General features: G+C 33.4%; 1 protein-coding gene across 1 annotated transcript in view; it reads right to left on the bottom strand.

Annotated features, from left to right (window-relative positions):
- The window catches only part of LOC105214583 (organic solute transporter alpha-like protein), a 36,635-nt gene extending 15,806 nt beyond the window's left edge, over positions 1-20,829 (bottom strand). Inside the window, exon 1 of the mRNA XM_054229195.1 lies at positions 20,203-20,829. The gene's annotated coding sequence lies outside the window, so the exon portion shown is untranslated. The remainder of the gene's footprint in view (positions 1-20,202) is intronic.
- Positions 20,830-21,783: the final 954 nt, after the last annotated feature.

Raw genomic sequence — 21,783 nt, 5'->3', positions numbered from 1 at the left:
CACCCATTATTTCCATTAGCTGTTATATGTACAGCGTGTAATCGTCGTGTAATTATTTTGATTGCAATTTTTTCGCAATACAAAAAACACTAAATTCAGTCAAGTGAAACAAAGCAAGCGGTTACATGAGTTGTACGTTGAATAACGGTAATTACTAAATACCAGTAGAAATAAAAATACATCTGTATGCGTAAATAAGTATTTACCAAAAAAAAATACTAGTAGATCATGCAAGAATGCCGACAATTTTGCGGTTACTCGTGCAATTAACTCAACGAAAGTGAAAAGCAAAACAGAAAAAATTGCATTCGCTTGCACCACGACCAAAACCGAATGATCTCTGTGTCACACAGGTTATAAAAATTTGTTTTAACAAGAAATACCTGCGCGGAGAGTTAAACAAAACGAAAGCCGGAAGAGAAAGAGGCGCTGGAGAGGCGTCTACAACTGAAAGCGGCGGCACAACACAGCTGATTTGGGTAAATAAATATGTATGAAGGCAGGTCAAAGAAGTGCCGAAGCAAGCAAACTGAAGAGAGCCGCCGCAAAAGCAACGAACCGCAACAAATTATGAGCGCACTGAGTGGCGCAGAGCGGTTGCTGAGCGCTTGGGAGCTTATTGTTGGGGCATTCCGATCGCATAGTTGGCAAGCGACAGTTTGGTGGTCACTGTAATGCATAATCGTAAGTATGTGCATATTTTCAATTAAAACGCGTTTCTATATCTCCCATACAATAATTACTCAACTCAATTAATGGGCGCTCGTGGCATGTCGCTTTGATATTTCCTAGAAAGCGCAAATTATTCGTGTTCAAATTGCTGTAGTAGTTGCAGAATGCTTAGAAATCTGTTTAGAATTCTTTTCGGCGTCTAGCAAGCGCAGAAATTGCTTGTTAGTTTGTTATTTATTGGGAGTTGAATTATTATTTTGTTGCTGAGTGACAACCAACACTTGAGCTTATGGGCATATATATATATATATATAAAGATATGTGCTTTTGCTCAGACATAAATACACAGGGGAGCACGAAATTCGGTTGTTTTACATGAATGAATCAAATCGAACAGTTGTGTGGTTTGCCAAATCTATTTTTGTGTATGTACCTATGTATACATATCTATATGGTGGCATACACGTGTTAGAAAAGTGTTTTATAGCGAATTCTATGACAAATACGTAAGCAGAATTATTCATACATACTTAATTGATATACGAAGGAATGTATTTAGAAATGTGCACACAACTGCTATATAGAGTGGCTTGAAGCTTATTTGGCGCGCGTATTTGCTATATACAAATTAACATTTTTGCAAAATCATCGTTTCTTAAATCGAACTTTGGTTTTTATGCAATTAAATATGAATATATGTATTTTTAATGGTTGAATAAGCTTTTTTGTTAATACTTTTTAATATATTTTTTTCTAATTCAGTAAAATGTATCCGGTTTATTGGTAGTATGTTTGGTGAAGATCAAAATGAAATACACAAGATCAACTGATAAAAATTCTGGAGAAGTGCGAAAATCTTAGATTCAACTATAATTGTCGAAGATATGACGAAAATTTGTAAAGGATGATCCAATTATTCCTTCTATTGTGTATATATGTATACATTGGTAGACTTTAGATGTATATAATGCATTTCTGTATGAAGCGAATAAGGAAAATTAAATTTCAACTTCTTTAAGATAAAGTGTGTAGCATGTGTTGAAATATTGTAAATTTCACCGAAACTAATTCACAAAGAGTCATATGTAAAGAATTCAAGTGGTTTATACAGTAATAGAAATTAACGCGGCTGCGAACAGATTTCTTTCTTTCTTATGACCGAGTATAGCTGTATAACATTTAGTATCATTGCAGGTATCTCTAATAGAATATCAATCACGAAATCAGTAGAAGACTATGAGTTGTACAATAGTGAAATTATTGTCTAGTAGCAATAGACTCTCAAAAAAGTTGATTGTAATACTTAGGACTAACTAAAACGATCAGGATTATGAAACGATATTTGTTTATATATCTGCGTCTCTCTGATAACTTGTGCCAAGACTGCATAGGTAAAAATTGTTTTTGAACAAACTCTGCATTATGCGATTGGTAATTAGGATCCCATACTACGGAGCCATACTACACTATAGGCGTCATCAAAGTTGTAAAAAGAATTTTAGTAATTCTTCTGACTACCGTTTAAGGGGTTATATACAGTTAGAATTTTCAAAAAATCGATTTTTTTATTTCATTTACTTAATGTACATATATTTAAGAATACACACAGAAAATTTCATATCGTTCCGGTAAATATTTTCAAAGTTACAAGCAAATGAAAAATTTGAAAAGGCGTTTCAGAGTGCTTGGAAGTACAAGGTCGAAAGGTTTAAGGCCGAAATTTCGGTCAAGAATCGATTTTTTTTTTTGAGAAACCGCCATTTTGTCTTTTTTGAGAGGAGCTCCTGGAGATCAGCTGTAGCTCTTTTTCAAATAAATATTTTTACTAGTACTAAGTCTTAAAATACAGTTAAAAGATACCATAATATGTGTATAAATTTTTGGATCAATAAATTATAAAGTTTTCTCAGAAAAAATTCTGGAAAATTCACTTTTTTTCGGCCGTCTAACTGTATTTAACCCCTTAACAAAGCTAAGGGCGCTTTTGTCTTTTAAAATCATTGAATTAACATGAAGTTTAAAATTCAGTTTAGGGTTCATATGTATGTGCAATATATGTAAATTTTCTCGCAGCGGATCTCCGAGGGAAGAGACATAGTGGTTTGATTACTCTTAAAAATAGTTCAAAATTAAATTTAGACAATGGACGTGTACCACCTATTTGAAAAAAATTGGATATATCGGAATAAAGCTAGACCTAACTCATATAGATAATATCATAGGTAATTTGACTTTGTATTTCGGTCGGTATAAGCGATATAACAATGATATAAAAATATATATTGCCGAACTGATACTAACAGTATCCTTAGAATAAGCCTCTTGAAACGATTTTCTGTTAAGCAAATAATGGTATTATTGTTGCAATTTCGCGAACCGCAGTGTTAATTTTCACCCTATCTCCGTGCTATTGTCTCGAATGAAACGAGTTATAGCATCGCACTTTTTGCTAATTAAAATAATTAGAATTTCAGCTTTATTTAGTCACTATATAGTAGTAATCGTGACAAAGAAACACGAACTTTCAAAGAATTAACTTTCAATGTCTCGAAAACCGCATCTCGCTCTCTCAAACACGTTCTTCCTGGTTATCTTCAGTTTTTTCATTAACACAAGAAATGGCACGTTTGTCTTCGTGATTCACCCCGTGCTATGTTTATCGCGACGTTAATTCAGTAGTAATGGGTGTCAAATACCATTCTTCTGTATAACATAAGCGTTTAGTTCGTTACTTTAGTTAACTTTGAGGAAAAATAAACTTGTGATCTAAAGAAAAAATATTAAAATTTTCAGTTTGCAAAAAATCAAATATAATTCATTTCAATAAAATTTCGCTATAATTTAGTACCTCCTTTCAACCAATAAGTGCCATAAAAAGACGCATTTCATTAATTTGTTGAAACGTAAACAAATTAAGAGGCAAAATTTTAAGCAACTCGATGAGTGCCGGTCTCAATCAAATCACAAAATTTTTATTGCATATTTGTTGTTGTTGTTTTAATTTTTTTTTTGTTTAGCTCTACTTAGTTTGTTATAGAGTTAAATACATATTATTCTCGGCATAAAAAAAATATTTTTCTTTCAGTTGTATTATTGCATCGATTTCAAGTGGATGTGTGGTCTTATGCGCAGAATGCTGGCAAGTAAAATAATTGATCAGCACTTAGAGGAGCGCACAGATTTTTTTTTACAAAAACATATCGTTAGAGATGTGTGGATAATGGAAATGAGTTCTAAAATACCCATGTTTTCGAGATATATTTATTTGAAAAAATTATTAGTGGTACTCATTTAACGTCCCAATTATAAAAAAATGGCAAATTGGCAATATAAGTTAAATGAGCGCTCTGTGGAAATATTGTGGCAATATCAGCTGATTGTGAATTGCGTAAACTTGACATGAATGCCACAGAAAATGGTCTCGCATATTTTACGATATTGCTATTTCGCGATATTGTCATACGTTTGCGACATTAAATGAGTACCACTATTAAATATATCTGTTTAATATTCAGTAATACAAAATGTGAGGACAGTAGCCAGTTTAGTACTGTCTTGAATCTGACCTTTATAATTCCAATAGAATTGTCGATTCTTTCGAAATTAGAGAAGTATAAGAACCCCAATGAGTTATTGAAGTGTCTTGATATAATAATATGTCTACAAAGAAATTGTATTATAACTTTTATCGAGAGCTCAATAAATGACTCAAAGAATTTACTTTGCATTGAAGAATTTGTTTTGAATCCATTTGAGAGAGAGGAAAATTGTGTAGACAACTGAGAGAGCTGCGAATTCATGCAATCGTGAGAATTTTTAGCTATCATATTTATGACAAACCACCTGATAGCTGTTTTCTTGTAATTCAATTTGGAATATAGAAAAATTCTAAATAAGGAGGTGAATAAAAACGGTGTTAACTATATTCACAGATAATTTTGATGAGTATATATTCAAATACAATCATTTCTTACAAAAAATTTATTTCATTATAGATACCCACATAATTAGTTTGACAACTGACCATGTCCAATAATGTATCGATTCTTGATTCAATAATGTTACTTGACAATGTACTGTTACTCTCTCCTCCACGATCGATCGATAAACAAATATCAAATAAAAATTTTTAACTTTTAACATTTACTTTTTTCTCATGGTACTCTATTAGACTCGTACTAGTAGCGAGGGTATGTGAACAACTGTATTCATTGTGCATGCATATAAATAAATTGTGAGCATATAAATAAATATTTCAAGTAAGCAGTCTAGGCATAGTGCGGCGTCTCTATGTAAATTTCTTTGTCACGGTCAATGTGTCGATGGCGACGATTTAGCGGAGCACAGACACTGTTGGCGCACACAAGTCACTCATGCGGTATACACACACACACATTGTTGTTGTTGAAATTGTTAGTTGTGGCCGAGGGTTTAGTAGGTTTTCTTCAAGGTATTACTTTTTTTTTAGATTTTCGCACAAATCTCGAGCGCTTACAGACACATGTGATAAGCGACAAGCGAAAACTTGGTGGATTATAGCACGGCGCGGTACGTGAGCGAGCGCCTCGACGTTGTGTTGGCATGCAATCGTTAGCACTTTGCTGAAATGTGTGTCGATTATATTCGTATTAATGAGGAAATTATGTATTTGAAAAGTGAAATACATGAAATTAGTAGTGCCGGTTTTTTTACGGGGTCTGCTCATTTCGAATAAAGCGAATCTCACGCAGACTTATTTCGAAATTAAAATAAATTGAAACAGTTTTGTTTACAAAATAAATAATAAAATCAATATGTGGTCCGAGCATATTAAATATGAATTTTCACGGCACAGCCAAACATAAAAATGTGTATATACATATGAATGTTGAAGAACCATGAAGCGGTAGAGACGTGCCCCTTGTACCGTAATTGAAAAACACTTTGTTGGCAGCTAAGCAATCGGCAGCTATTTTAAGTGCGCGTCTATCTATTATCATTATTATTTCATTTTGAATTTTTTACTAATGTTTCGAAACTCGCATTTTTGTTGACGAAATTCTCGAGAAAAGCACACACAAACTCTAAGCAAAAGTCGACAAAGTAAAAATAAATCTTAGTATGTGTATAAATTAAGCGGCTAATGTCGAGATACGTAGTACTCGTAAATATATGAAAATTGTGGAGAAAAAATCGTGAAAGCAAAAAAGTAATGACGAGCTGTCTAGGATTTGAGAAATATGCGTTTTGTGCTTAAAATACTTTCGCTGCTTTGTTTTCCCCAAAAATTTCGAATTTTCTTGGATTTTTTGTTCTATTTAGTTTTTTTTTTTGAGTGTCAATTTGCACACATATTTCCAATTCAACAACTTGAGTTCTTCAATATTCAATATGAAATATGTATGTATGTCTGGAATTCAATTATGATTTCTATACGCTCAAACATACAAATGTATGCACATATTTACAGTACATTACAATATTTAAGCACAAAGTTCAGATTTTGTTGAACCCACTGGTCACATATTTACATTTTGTGTGTTTTAAAGTTTTTATGTACGAGCAAGCTTATGAAAAATGAAAGAAAAAAATATATAAATCATAAAAAAGTATTTGCAACAAATTTGTAGCATTTTAACAAAGTTTTAAAACCAAAAATTATTTGTAGTTGCCACCTGACTGTAATTTTTTTTAATCAAATAAAGAGTGACTACAAAATAATTGCTGATAGGATTTTCTAAAATTCTCATTTTCACAAAATTTATCTACTTTTAAAAATGTATAAACATTTCACAGAGTTGCCACCTGACAATATTTTTTTATTAAATTTTAAAATTAACTATAATACAGTGCGATGAGTGCTGGTGATATTTACAGAGTATTTTTTTTAAATAAAAAATTATACGAGGTTGCCCGTCATTTTTAAATTCTAAATAAAGAAAATTATATAAATTTAAAAAAATTTTCTTTAATATAAAATCCAACTTTTTTTTAAACAATTCTAAAATATTATAGCTACTGTAACGTTTACCTACATTTTCATTTGAAAACTACTGATCTAAATATTTTCAAGCTCAGTTAGTTGCGCTTGGTTGAAAACACATAAAATTTCATTAATTATTTTAGAAATATCTCATTCTCAAAGTTGCTTGTTTTGCAACATTTCGCTGCAATTCGAACAGTTTTTAATTAACCTTACTGACCTCCGATAAAAAGATGGAGTTTGTGTTGCGGCCTTACCAATCGATTGCAAGAGTAAAGAGGTTATGTGTTACATTATTGCCCCTGACTGTATGAAAATAAACATATGTATGAATTTATAAAGATCAATGGACGCCAAGTGAATAGCGAAGCCTTGACGTTGAGGCTCTTGAAGGCATTTTTCTCTAAGAGGGATAAGTGCTAAATTATAAATATACTAATAATTGAACCAAAGAATGGTTTTTGAATAAAATTAGTTTTATTTATAAATGCAGTAAATATACACACATAAAGAGCATATGTCGAATTTATGTAGTTTTCAGATAGTGAAAGTATAATATTTTTTTATGATTTCCATTTTATAATAGGCCTCACTTGGTCTGAAAAATTATTAAAAAGGTAAATAGATATTAACTAAATATCATAATTTATAAAACAAATATGCACAGCGCCATCTACCGACTCATGAAATTCTGTTTTTCATAGTATTTTTGCCACCCAAGCAGGAATATATCAATAAGAGTTCAAAAACACATAAAAGCAAATGTTAAATAAATAAAGGGTGATTTTTTAAGAGCTTGATAACTTTAAAAAAAAAAAAAACGCATAAAATTTGCAAAATCTCATCGGTTCTTTATTTGAAACGTTAGATTGGTTCATGACATTTAATTTTCGAAGATAATTTCATTTAAATGTTGACCGCGGCTGCGTCTTAGGTGGTCCATTCGGAAAGTCCAATTTTGGGCAACTTTTTCGAGCATTTCGGCCGGAATAGCCCGAATTTCTTCGGAAATGTTGTCTTCCAAAGCTGGAATAGTTGCTGGCTTATTTCTGTAGACTTTAGACTTGACGTAGCCCCACAAAAAATAGTCTAAAGGCGTTAAATCGCATGATCTTGGTGGCCAACTTACGGGTCCATTTCTTGAGATGAATTGTTCTCCGAAGTTTTCCCTCAAAATGGCCATAGAATCGCGAGCTGTGTGGCATGTAGCGCCATCTTGTTGAAACCACATGTCAACCAAGTTCAGTTCTTCCATTTTTGGCAACAAAAAGTTTGTTAGCATCGAACGATAGCGATCGCCATTCACCGTAACGTTGCGTCCAACAGCATCTTTGAAAAAATACGGTCCAATGATTCCACCAGCGTACAAACCACACCAAACAGTGCATTTTTCGGGATGCATGGGCAGTTCTTGAACGGCTTCTGGTTGCTCTTCACCCCAAATGCGGCAATTTTGCTTATTTACGTAGCCATTCAACCAGAAATGAGCCTCATCGCTGAACAAAATTTGTCGATAAACACATTTCGAACCGAACACTGATTTTGGTAATAAAATTCAATGATTTGCAAGCGTTGCTCGTTAATAAGTCTATTCATGATGAAATGTCAAAGCATACTGAGCATCTTTCTCTTTGACACCATGTCTGAAATCCCACGTGATCTGTCAAATACTAATGCATGAAAATCCTAACCTCAAAAAAATCACCCGTTATGATAAATCTATAAAATTTCATGCTATCAATCAAAGCCTTGGCAAATGTGCTCATGTGAGTTTGTTCGCATTTGAGCTCATGTTTTTGCACTCTGCTCTGCGCGTGGCAAATGGCAAAACGTAATAACGCCGATGGCTATGTTGCTAAAATAGATATGTATGTTTATTTTGTATACATAATATATACAAAGAAATGATAATCTGCTCTTTGCTGAATAAGCGGCATAACAACAAATAGTTTGATAATATTGAAATTGATTATTTGAACGTTATATCATATGAAAGGGATTGTAAGTTTTTATTGATTTTAAATGGTAAAATAATGTAAGATTTTCAAGGTTATCCAGTACACAAACACTTGCAGCTCTTACGCTGCAAAAATTATAATTTTCTTATATTATCATTAAACCATGGAGTGAATTTATGAGACATCGGTGTACTCCACTAATTGGTCTTTTGTAATGCAGTAATGGACCAATTCTAGTATCACTCATTTCAACACGATCGGTAGTGTTTTGACGATCGAAATAAAGGGACAATTAGGAAATAAAAAAAAATTAAAAAAACTGCTTCTTCTCCATGCGATCTTGAAAATAAATTTTTCACAAATAGACCATGAACTATTCTATATTACTTTTAGAATTCAGTTAACTCAACATTTTTGCATGGTATCTACATATTCATAAGTTTGTTAGTTCAAAACCGCAAGAATTATAACGAATTGTATAAAGTATCTACAAATTATATGAAAATAATAATTAAAAAAAAAAATAAAGTATATATTTGAGTTTCAGTATTTAATTATTATTTTGTTTTTGCTATTGCATTAGTTCCGGCTGCTTTTACGATGTGCAGACTTCGCATTGCTATATCCCGGTGAATGAATGCATGATGATATACCATATACATATTATATATACCACATATGTTTGTATGTATATAAATATACGTGACTTTAATTTTATGGGAGATTATTTACTTTAATGAGATGCAGCGTTTGGTTTTGTCAGAATGCTGGAACAGCGGTTGGAGCGAGCAGATTCTGTGATAGACTAGGTAACTTCAGTAGCAAAAAAGAAGTTATCATGAAAGCCATCGGTTTATGGTTTCAGATTCCACTACTATTTTATATTCATACTCGTAATTGATATTATATATTAGAAGATAATTTATTGACATCGAAAATTTTTTCTTCTGTTTTAGATAGGAAATGGTTTTCAATTGAAAACTTTAAGCTTCGATTTTCAAGGTTTTTATTAAAGCAATCTGTAGTTAGGTGAGTATAAGTTGGAAAGGAGTAATCTGCCGACATGTCGGCCTACCGTTTAGTAATCAACTACAATATAACTAATGTTTAGACGTTGATTCCCTAGATCATTGAGTCTATGAAACCGAAGTGGAACGAACTAACTAACATGAAGAAATTTGTTGTGAGCAACTACGAATGATGCCATTAACAAGTAAGGAAAGGCTGAGTTCGGGTGCAACCGAACATTTTATACTCTCGCAATTTATTGATATATTTTTATTTAGATAACACACAATTTGACCCAATTTGAAAATCCTATAATTAGGTATATGAGAGGTAGGGGAAGTTACACTATTAGAAGAAAAATAGTTCATCTAAATTAAATTAAGATACCTGAGAGATTTACCGAAATTTTCGGTGAAAAATTACCATGGGGCACTGAATTCTTCATATTCGGTATTCGGAGCTTTGAAAAGTTATAGTCCGATTTCGACAATTTTTTCACAAGTGATGCCACAGATCATATACAGTATTTATAGCTGCCATCGATTGGTCACTTCTCTCCTCGCTATCTTTGGGCGCTGCTCGCCTGTCAAAAATTTTACATGTGAAAGCAACAACAAAGATATCTAGTTGAATTCGTGCTGGAGAGTATGCGAATACCTCATTAAAATTTCAATAGTCGCTTGCTGAGTGTTACCAAGTTTTGTTTTACTCATTTTAGAACCATTTTACTATTGTGAACTGCTCAAAGAACAAATTACTGTCAAAATAATAAAAATTGTTATACACAAATTTGAAATTGAAAAGGGCAGGCGAAGATAAATTGTTAGTAGTGAATTTATTGAATAAAAAACTTTAATGAAAATTAAATTTGTTGCAGAAAACGTTAGACATAGACGGTGGTTGAAGAGTTCAGTGCGACCAAGTATATACAATTCGATTTCAGTGCTACCAGTTTGTATGGAAATTTGGAAAGTTTGTTCGATTGGCTTGTCTATAGCAGTTAGCCAATCGATGACAGCTTATGTAAACTTTTATTTCGCTATCGTCATTGGTTCCTTATGTATGTATATATTATAAAATGAAGGAATAAGTTGGAGTTCAAAATTGAGTTACATGGGAAGTTGTCGTGGTTGTGAACCGATTTTATCCATTTTCGAAATCCGAATTTCATTCGAATCGGTCGAGTAGTTCCTGAGATATGGTTTTTGACCCATAAGTGGGCGATGCCACGCCCATTTTCCATTTTGTAAAAAAATCTGAGCGCAGCATCCTTCTGCAATTTCTTCTGTAAAATTTAGTATTTCTGACGTTTTTCGTTAGTGAGATAACCCACTTTTAGTAATTTTCAACCTAACCTTTGTATGGGAGGTGGGCGTGGTTATTATCCGATTTAAACTATTTTTATGGTGTATGGTGGGGTACGTAAGAGAAACGACTGCAGAAAGTTTGGTTTATATAGCTTTATTGGCTTACGAGATATATACAAATAACCGATTTGGGGGCGGGGCCACGCCCACTTCCCCAAAAAAATTGGATCCAAATATGCCTCTTCCTAGTGCGATCCTTTGTTCCAAATTTATTTATGGCTTAGTTATGACACTTTATGTGTTTTCGGCTTTCGCCATTTTGTGGGCGTGGCAGTGATCCGATTTTGCATTTTCGAAAGCAACCCTCTCACGGTCCCAAGGAACATGTGTTCCAAGTTTCATCAAGATATCGCAATTTTTACTCAAGTTATCCGTTGCACGGACGGACGGACGGACAGACAGACATTCGGATTTTGACTCGTCTCGTCACCTTGATCATTTCGATATATATAACCCTATATCTAACTCGTTTAGTTTTATGACTCTCTTAGCAACTTTTGTTGCGAGAGTATAACAATAAACTGAATTATCGAAGGAACTTAAAGGCATTTGTTATATTTGAGTTATGATTTTTACGAGTATTAGTTGACAAAATAATATTGTCTACTTAACAGTCAGTGGATTAAAGAGTGCAAATGTCGTAACAACATTAAATACTACAAACATTATACGAATATTTCTGGGAATTACCATTTTGTTTGCATGACCATGATCCAATATTCCAATTTCGAATGGAGTTTTCATGTCGTGTCAGATTCAACTCAACTCGTCTAGCTGATAATTTATTAACTGAGAGTATGGTTCTTCTTGGAAAATTAAATCTACTGTATTGCTAACGAGCTTTTGCTATGCTTGCACTTTGTTATTAATATTGCTAGTCACATAATGACCTATTTAGTGGATGTTAGTAAAGAAAATTCGTTGAAATGTAGTAGAATTTTACAGAACTAAAAAACTTGATATTTATATAATTAATTTGTAATATATTTCACTCTAGTCCAGAATAGCACGGGTCATGACATATCGATTTTAGTTTTATATTAGAATTTAAGTTATGGTAAGTACGATTTTTTTATAAAACAAATAATTGGTCAAGGTTAAAATGACTACAATAAGAGTTTTAAAAATTATATGTTACTTTATTAAAAGAAATTATAGAAGCGTGAAACCAAACTTAGTTGATTAACAATCCTAATAATTATTATTATACATTAAAAAAATATATATGTGTGTATTCTAGTAGCAGTTTTTTCGATAAATCTCTTCTATTACGTTACTTGTAACTTATTCAGAAGCTTCGCACAAACCTTAAATAATAATCTTACGGCATAAACAAGTTCCGTTAAACTACCAATTTATATACAGAAAAGCTTAAATTTGCATTACATTTGTTAATTTATATTTTCAAATCTCGCTAGTTTTCTAATAATATTTTACTATTAAGTGGAAAGTTACGTGTGAAAATTCATGGTTTGTAGTCTAACTCACATTACAATGCAAATTTGTGAATTTCATTTACATTTTTACAAGTTGTGATAACTTTTTATCTTTATGAGCGCATAAAGTGTGGGGTATTTTAAGTCAGAGGTAGATGTTATATCCCCCTCATTAATATGAACCGCAACCTGTCAGGTTTCCATACAACGCTTCAATTCAGATTTCGTTCAGAAAAATATCAATTTCGTAATAATCGTTCCTTAACCGTTTCGGGACGATGGGGATGTTTTTATCCCGAAGAAATTCAAAAAATCGTATCTGTCACAATATGGAAGCGATTTGGTTCAAAACAGTCCCAAATCATTCATTATACTCTCCTCTACAAAAACAAAAATACCAGCTGTTGGTTGGAGTCATCAGTTTTTTATTAAATGTCATTTTCTTAGACACGTTGTTGCGTAGATGGTATTTGTTTGGAAAAAGCTTAGAAAATAAGTGATTTTTAATTGAATTATAGTTACATTTTGTGCAAATAGTGCTAATCTATTGAAATAAAAAGTTTAGAATAAAGAATAACTTATTTTCCTTATAAGAAGTCAAGGTATGTTCCGTGGGAAGAAATCATCCCAAATCTGTTTATTTGTGGGATATTATTATCCCATACGTACTCATGTACATTATTTTACTTAGAGAATGGACAGACCACACAGACTGGGTGTTTCACAAATTCAGAACTTTTTGAATGAATCGGGTGATGAGGATGATCTGTTTGCTGATAGTGGTTCCGCATACAGTCCTAGTGAAAAAAGCAACATTGATTCAGAATATGGAGAAAACACACAGCCCGGCAGAACATATGATGAAGAAATAGAAATTGATCGTGGAAATGAAAGTGCTATGGATGAAAATGATGGTGAAAATGAAAGTACTGATGATGAAATATACGAAGTTAAACTTTTGGAAGAAGATAATGTGAATGAATGGCCTAATGATATTATAATATGGACAGACCCACAACCGACATTCAAGCCACGATTCACTATTAGCCAAGATCAAATCATTAGTAATGAGGGCATAACACGTGGACTGAAACCTTTGGAGGTATTTTTCAAGCTATTTTCAAAAATTAAACAAAATCTGTGAGATCATTTGCCACAAAGAACGAACAAGAGACAACGATGCGTAAATTGTGCTAAAAAGGGCAAAGAGAACCGTACGAATCAGATTTGCAATGCTTCCAACTTAGCATTTTGTAAAAAATGTTTTACTCCTTGCCATCAGATATAAATAAAATGTCTTATAAGATAAAATTGAATATATAAACGACAAAATAAAATGAAATCGAGTGAATTTAAGTCTAGAATTTTTATTAATATTTTTGCATACAGATGGATTTGGGATGTTTTTATCCCAGGACAATATCTCCTTTTAGGAATGCGCTAAAAATATATTATCAAATTACTATTCTTAAAATAGCCATAGGAGACGAAATAAACACTTTTCTTTGAGATTGTACGTCACAAAAGTTCCCGTCCCGAAACGGTTAATACGGATCACTTCTGAACTATAACGAAATTGATAATTTTATGGATTTTATAACAGTAAGACAAAGCCACAATCCGCATCAAAGCGAGGTTCTTCAACATATCGCTGATTTGCGCCCACGCCCCGACGGAAGAGATGGACGAAGTGATCAAAGATACCTTCTATGAGCGCCTAGAACGTACCTATGAGCGCTGCCCCCGCCACGATGTCAAAATCGTGCTTGGCGATTTTAACGCCAGGGTGGGTAAAGAAGGTGTCTTTGGCACAACAGTCGGGAAATTCAGCCTCCATGACGAAACGCCAAACGCCCTAAGGCTGATCGACTTCGCTGAGGCCCGAAATATGGTCGTCTGCAGTACTAGATTCCAGCATAAGAAAATCCATCAAGCTACTTGGCTGTCCCCGGATCGAATCACTCGCAACCATATCGATCATGTTGTGATAGAGGACGACATGCCTCCAGTGTTTCTGATGTGCGTACGCTTCGTGGTCCCGGACCTCTATCTTGTAGCAGCTAAAATACGCACCCGCCTCTGTGTAGAAAAGCGCACACGTCAACAAACACAAGGAAGGCTCGACATCGAGAAGCTGCAATTACAACCGACAGCCGAACGATTTTCTACTCGACTTGCACTCCTGCTCTCTGAGAGCACTCATCAGCATCTCGGTATAAGGGAGCTGTGGGACGGCATATCAAACTCCTTACGTACAGCTGCAACCGAAACCATAGGTTTTCGGAAAAGCCAAAAAACAGCTGATATGATGAGGATTGTCGTCTCGCAGTGGAGAGAAAACAGACTGCCTACCTCGCAATGTTGCGATCGACCGCAACACGAGCGGGTTGGGAAAGATACCGAGAGCTGAAGAGGGAACCGAGACGCATTTGCAGACAAAAAAAGAAAGAGGCCGAAATGCGTGAGTATGAAGAGCTTGACAAGCTGGCCGACAGGGGTAATGCTCGAAAATTTTACGAAAAGATCCGGCGACTAACTGAAGGTTTCAAGACCGGAGCACACTCCTGTAGGACCCCCAGAGGTGATCTAGTTATTGATGACCAGAGTATACAGAGTTTGTGGAGTGAACACTTCTCCAGCCTGCTGAATGGCAGTGATAGTACAACAACAGGAGATGGCGAACCCGATTCTCCAATCGACGACGATGGAGCAGATGTTCCATTGCCCGACCGTGAAGAAATTCGAATAGCAATTACCCGTTTGAAGAACAATAAGGCGGCGGGTGCCGATGCATTACCGGCCGAGCTATAGATAAGGTGCTTGCATCAGCTTCTTTGCAGAACATGGTCGAAAGAAAGCATGCCTGACGATTGGAATCTCAGTGTACTCTGCCCAATACACAAAAAGGGAGACCCTACAATTTGCGCCAATTACCGTGGGATAAGCCTCCTCCACCAACACCAGATATTCACCATGCATCAAATTTTGGAGAAGACCCGTGAAAATAGGATCGACACACACCATCTCTTTGTCGACTTTAAAACTGCTTTCGACAGCACGAAAAGGAGCTACCTTTTTGCCGCGATGTCTGAATTTGGTATCCCCGCAAAACTAATACGGCTGTGTAAACTGACGTTGAGCAACAGCAAAAGCTCCGTCAGGATCGGGAAGGACCTCTCCGAGCCGTTCGATACCAGACGAGGTTTCAGACAAGGTGATTCACTATCGTGCGACTTCTTTAACTTGATGCTGGAAAAACTTATAAGAGCTGCAGAGCTAAATAGAGAAGGTACAATCTTCTACAAGAGTGTACAGCTACTGGCGTACGCCGATGATATCGATATCATTGGAAACAACACCCGCGCCGTTAGTTCTGCTTTTTCCACACTGGATAAGGAAGCGAAGCGTATGGGTCTGGTGGTGAACGAGGACAAGACGAAATATCTCCTGTCATCAAACAAACAGTCAGCGCATTCGCGTCTTGGCTCCCACGTCACTGTTGACAGTTATAACTTTGAAGTTGTAGATAATTTCGTCTACCTGGGAACCAGCATTAACAGCAATAACAATGTCAGCCTGGAAATCCAACGCAGAATCACTCTTGTCAACAGGTGCTACTATGGACTAAGTAGGCAATTGAAAAGTAAAGTCCTCTCTCGACGAACAAAAACCAAACTCTACAAGTCCCTCATCATTCCCGTCCTACTTTATGGTGCAGAAGTGTGAACGATGTCAACAACCGATGAGACGGCACTAGGAGTTTTCGAGAGAAAGGTTTTGCGGAAGATTTATGGTCCCTTAAACATTGGCAACGGCGAATACCGCAGACGATGGAACGATGAGCTGTATGCATGTTTTGATTGAAATAAATTTTCAAAAGAATTGAATTTTCCAAAAGATTGGTATATGATTATATAGGAGTTTTGAGTAGTTCGATTTTACTCGGGAAATTCTAGTTGTAAATTGGAGGTTTCCAGCCAGGTCAGACACGTATTCAAAGATGGTATATACATGTGGTTTTATAATGTGACACTTTAGTTCAAATAGATAGAATCTCATTATTTAACAGTTTATTGCATAGTCATAAATCAATCCTTGTATGCTTAGTCTGGTTATTGTTACCAAGTCAATTATCCATATTTCTTTAAATTAGATAAGTAGAATTTATTCAGTTCTGTATGAGAACTGCGAGTACGAAAATTAATTAAACAATTACTCTTATTTATGATGAAAATATAGGGAGAGTATAGATCCTTTATTGTTATGGAAATTGACTTTGTAATTAAAACAAAAAATTGAAAGTCGTTCTGAGAATATACGCAGTACATATGAGAATATACGCAGTACATATGTACATATATCTATATATATTTGAGAACTTTAAGTGTTTGACTTGCGAAGGTGTTTGACTTGCGAAAAAAAGTTAATTTGTTTGAATAATTCAGAATCACAACTATTTTGACGTTATATAAAATTATTATTTATAGTAAATTTCTAAAATTATCATTTATTGGCTATATATAAAAAGACATCTGCTTTAATAGGCCATTAAAATTCTAAATGTGTCTCATAGCAAAATACATTAACGTTATATATTAATGCCTTTCGATTTGGAGAGTTTTTGCATTATATCCATTAAGTGGCTAGGAAGCAATCGTATATATACATATAAATATTTGAAATTAAATTGTTTTTCTAAATTACAACTTATATGTTGTTCAAAAATATTCAGGGATATAATTATTAAAAGTAGCTGATAATATTTTCTTTCATATAAACTATAGATTATCATTCACTTTCGAAGTAAAAATATTTAAATATAAAAATTTCAAGTTCTCACATTGCTCAATTTTTGAGAATATTTCTGAATTTGAATCTGTATTTCTGATATTAAACCTTCCTCTATTAAATCTCCAAAATAAGAACGCAGACTGAACTGTCCACCATTCAAGAAATGTTTAAATCACGTATATCCATAAGAGTTATTTTTAAAGATCTCTAAAATGATGTTTGTCTCTATCATCAATTACATTCATTTATCAATTTTAAGAAACACTCTTGAGAATAGAAGAGATGAGTGCCATAAAAATGTATCTCATATTGAACTTGAAATTGTCTCACTTCTGAGTAGCTACATCCGTACTTAGAATACTGTAAGTTTATTTATTTGGTTACTCAGATGTTTCTAAAACTGAAACACTGAAGTGTCTAGTTTCATAAAGCATACTTTTTGAAGTATTTTTCCATAGACACACTTTAATCGATCTCGTAGAATTAGTCAGTCGCAATTGCTGATAAACACACTTACAAAATTAACTTACTTCGAGAATTTGCAAACAAATTTATCTATTTGTTGTAATTAGTTGAAAAACCGGGGATTTACTTTTATTACTATGAACCTAGTAATACTACTTATTTTCTTGCCAGTCATAGTGATCTGTTGAATTAGTGTGATGTGATGAAAAGAGAAACTTTTCTTCGAAATAAATCAAATTATTTTCAATGAATATTATAATATTATTACAGATAGAATATCTTAACCCAGAGGGAAGAGAGACTGTTCAAAGCCCAAAATAAGGTTTCTAATAAATTCTAAAATATATATATAACTTGAAATATTAAGAGTTGGCAATTCTAAACATAAATATTTTAATTTTTTTAAACCTCTTATTTGAATATCCATATTATAGTATTCCCTTGTAAAATAATTTTTTGATTTTTAATTTTTATGAGGTTGGCAACCCTCTTCAACATTTCATCAGACAACACAACAATTGTAGATTACCTGCAATACAATTTTTGCAACGTGCACTTTTCAAAATTTAAATTGATAAGAAATATGATGACGTCAATTATTAAATTGAGGCGTTTTTATAAAACAAGTTAAATAATTTTTGGTAAACAATGAACAATATTTTGTTATTAATTATACAAAAAACGTGTGAGGTTAATTGCGCTTCCAAACGAAATACAGTATGTACTCGATAGTCGAAACTAAAAAAAAACAAGTTCTTATGGTGATAGATTATCCAAAACCTCAACTAGTCAACACCCACCAAAATTATTGAATACTCTTTATTGGACTATATGTACAACTTTTGGTATTTATTCGACGCCAGCGACATCTAGTGTAGTGATTATAACTTTAAGTATGCATTGTTCAGGGTCTCACATATAGGAAATATTTAAAATTTCTTTTTTTATGAGTTGGGAGCTTTGATTCAATTTTCCGATAGTATATCTTAGTATTTCTAACAAAATTTCTCAAATACCATAGAGGTTAGGTATACATGATTTAAAAATTGAGGGGCAATAAAAAAAATAATTTCAAATGAAAATAAAATATACGATTATAAGCCCTGAAACGGAAAATATGGACAATAATAACTTCGCATAATTTTTCAGTGACAATAATCATGTATCATTTTGTATACTTTATTTTGTTTCCATTAGCAAGTGTTTACTGTAGAAAGGTGATTAGACTTGCCTGTTTATCAGTAGAAATTAATGCTAAAAAACACCAAATATTTGTCAACAAACAGTACTTTTTTCTAAAGTATACACAATGCAGATTTATTATGAAAATATTAAATAATTGTAGTTTTTGTAGATACATATGTGTGTATATATATCAAATATATATTGGCAAAAACTTGTATAAGGGTGAGCAGGAAAAAAGTATTTACTAAAATCGTATTTTAAATTTTATATTATTTTTATATAAAGTTAAAAACTGGTATAATAATTGTATCAATTAATATTTTTTCGGACTTCAACACTTAAGAAAGTGCTCAAATAAATTCTTTTAGTTATATGTTTAAATAGAGTAAATCGGTGACAACCTTCCTCAAAATTAGTTCTTCCTATAATATTACTATAATCTAAGTAAATTGGCACTTTTTTGACAAAAAATTGAATCAATTCAACAATTTAAGTGTATATAAATATGAAACAAGTGGTAACTCTCTCACAATTTTATGTAACTGTAAATTTTCCGAAATGCTTTTTTATATCCATATGAGAATATTGTATATCTTTAACAAATTAAGTTATTTAAAATTGAAAGAGGTGGCAACTCTATTCAAATAATATTTCTAACAGTATGTTTTTACAAACACTTTAGATTGTTACATATTTAAATAATTTTTATATAGTATTATCAAACGCGTGCAACTATTATTATATTTTCATATGGGTGGCAACCCTTTACCAAAATATTTTCCCCAGTAAACTTTCGTAAATCACTCAAGTTTGATAGCAATATTTTAATAATTCTTATATTTTATCAATCTTACGAAATTCTCTTTTTTGTCTATTTTTTTGGTCTGGTGGCTACAATCGCTACAAAAAACTATTTTCAGTTGTAAATTTTTGTAAATTGTTTTAGCTTAATACTTGAAAAATTCATACATTTTATCAATATTTCGAAATTTTTCGTAAAATTCTTTAAAAAAATTCTAAATTCTGAAATAATTATATAATTGATGAAAAAATATTCTCAAATAAAATTTAAGCAAACTCATGCTTACGTAAAATATAAATAGAATATACTTTATAAGAAACTTAGAGATATGCTAAGAAGGTGATAGTTAAATTACGAAACCGGTTGTAAAGTGAATTTAACTGCCAATTTAATGCAAATTTTGAGACAGAATATTGGAAATAATTATACTACTATAAGATGTTCCCCTGAGGCTTATTATATAATGATGGATTTCATGTTTAGAATTTATATATACAGGTTTTTTTTTTCAAATAGTTAAGTCGTATAAATTTGTATAAATTTACGCTTCACTTACGGCAAATCTCTAGTTTTGCAATTCTTTCAGCTTCGCACTTCTCAAATTCGCATAAATTTTCGCTTTGATTTCCTTCAAAACTGATTTTTCACAACTTTGGCGCGTTGCATGAAAACACTTTATAAACTATTTATGTGCAGTGTTGTTGTTGTATCTTTCACAAAAAATACCCATTAGTTTACACAATAACTTTATTTGGCATAAATTTTCATTTCACTCATTCCAGCTTTTCACATTTCAACTATAATTGCCGCACTCGTACACGTGAAATTTTTAACACAACAACAAAATTAAACACGCTCTCGTGGGGAGCTAACCAATTTTCAGACTAGCAACAACAACGGCGGCATACGTGAAAATTAAAGCTACAACTTCCTGTTGCGCCCATCGATTTGCCTCCAGCTCGTCGCTTAGATATTACAAAATGGGCTTTTAAATTTCTTTGGCTTTTACGTCACACGCGCCCGTAAAGAGACAGCAGAAAAAACTTTATTTGAAGACTCGCTTACGTTGAAGCTTCACTAATTATGCGCGCCACAGTCGCACTCGCTCGCCCGCTATTTCTCGGCACATGTGCTTTGCCCGCGCGTTCGCTTGCAACTGAACTATCGGTCGGCGGCGATCTGTATTCGTCGGATGTCATCTGTGAGATTTTTATTTGCGCTTGACTAGTTGGTAACGTGCGATTTTTTGCAACCAATTTTTGCTCGACAATTTTTGAGGCGTTTTTGGCGTCAGGCAGTGGTGGTGCCTTCAAAAGCTCAATGATTTCAAGTGATCACCGCGCTTTGTCTCTTTGCTGCTCCACGTTGCGCTCTCTATATGGCAAAAACACTCTCTATTTCTCTCCCTCTCCCTCACCGCTCCAACATTGTTGTCATCAACTGCCTCTCTGACTCCCCAAATCGCGTGTCAGTTGCTTTGCCGCTTCCGTAATTGTTTGTTTACCAACATGTTGGAGCTGTTCGCCAGTTCGTTGGTTCGTATAGCTCGTCTGGCTTTTTGTGTGTTCGTTTATCGGATCGCTACGTTTGAACCTTTTAACAGTCTGTTGTTGATTTGCTTGTATGTACATTATTTGTTGCAGGTAAACACTTTTGTTTAATTATTTCTAGCGCTTTTAGTTAACACTTATTGCAGCCGGTAATTTCAGTAATACCTACATGCATATGCATGTCTGGTTGTATAATAGCAGTGAAGTAATGTTATGTCAGAGTGTGAAAATCACTAAAAAAATCAATATTTTCAGAGACATGTACAGTATGTATGTACCTACATATATTGAATTTTTCGCGCAAAAACCGCCTACAAAGAGAATGAGTTGGGTTATAAAAGTTTGTATCATTCAAATTTGTTTTGCCGATGGCCCAAAGCAGTCGTTTATTAGTAGAAAAATTGATAGTATATTCATACTAGTACGTTCGTATATAGGTGCTAAAAAAATTTTATTTGGAAGAGGTTTAGTTAGATAACCGAAACGGATAATGTTCTACTAAATTGACTATTGGTACATTTTCGGGAGACCAAACTGCCGAGACTTACAATAGCACCGATTTTATCTATTCTGAGACCAAATATTTT

The sequence above is a fragment of the Zeugodacus cucurbitae genome, chromosome 4 (genome assembly GCF_028554725.1).
Source record: "Zeugodacus cucurbitae isolate PBARC_wt_2022May chromosome 4, idZeuCucr1.2, whole genome shotgun sequence".
Lineage (NCBI taxonomy): Eukaryota > Metazoa > Arthropoda > Insecta > Diptera > Tephritidae > Zeugodacus > Zeugodacus cucurbitae.
Note: the sequence above shows the minus strand (reverse complement) of the source record. Positions and strands in the feature narration are given on the sequence as shown.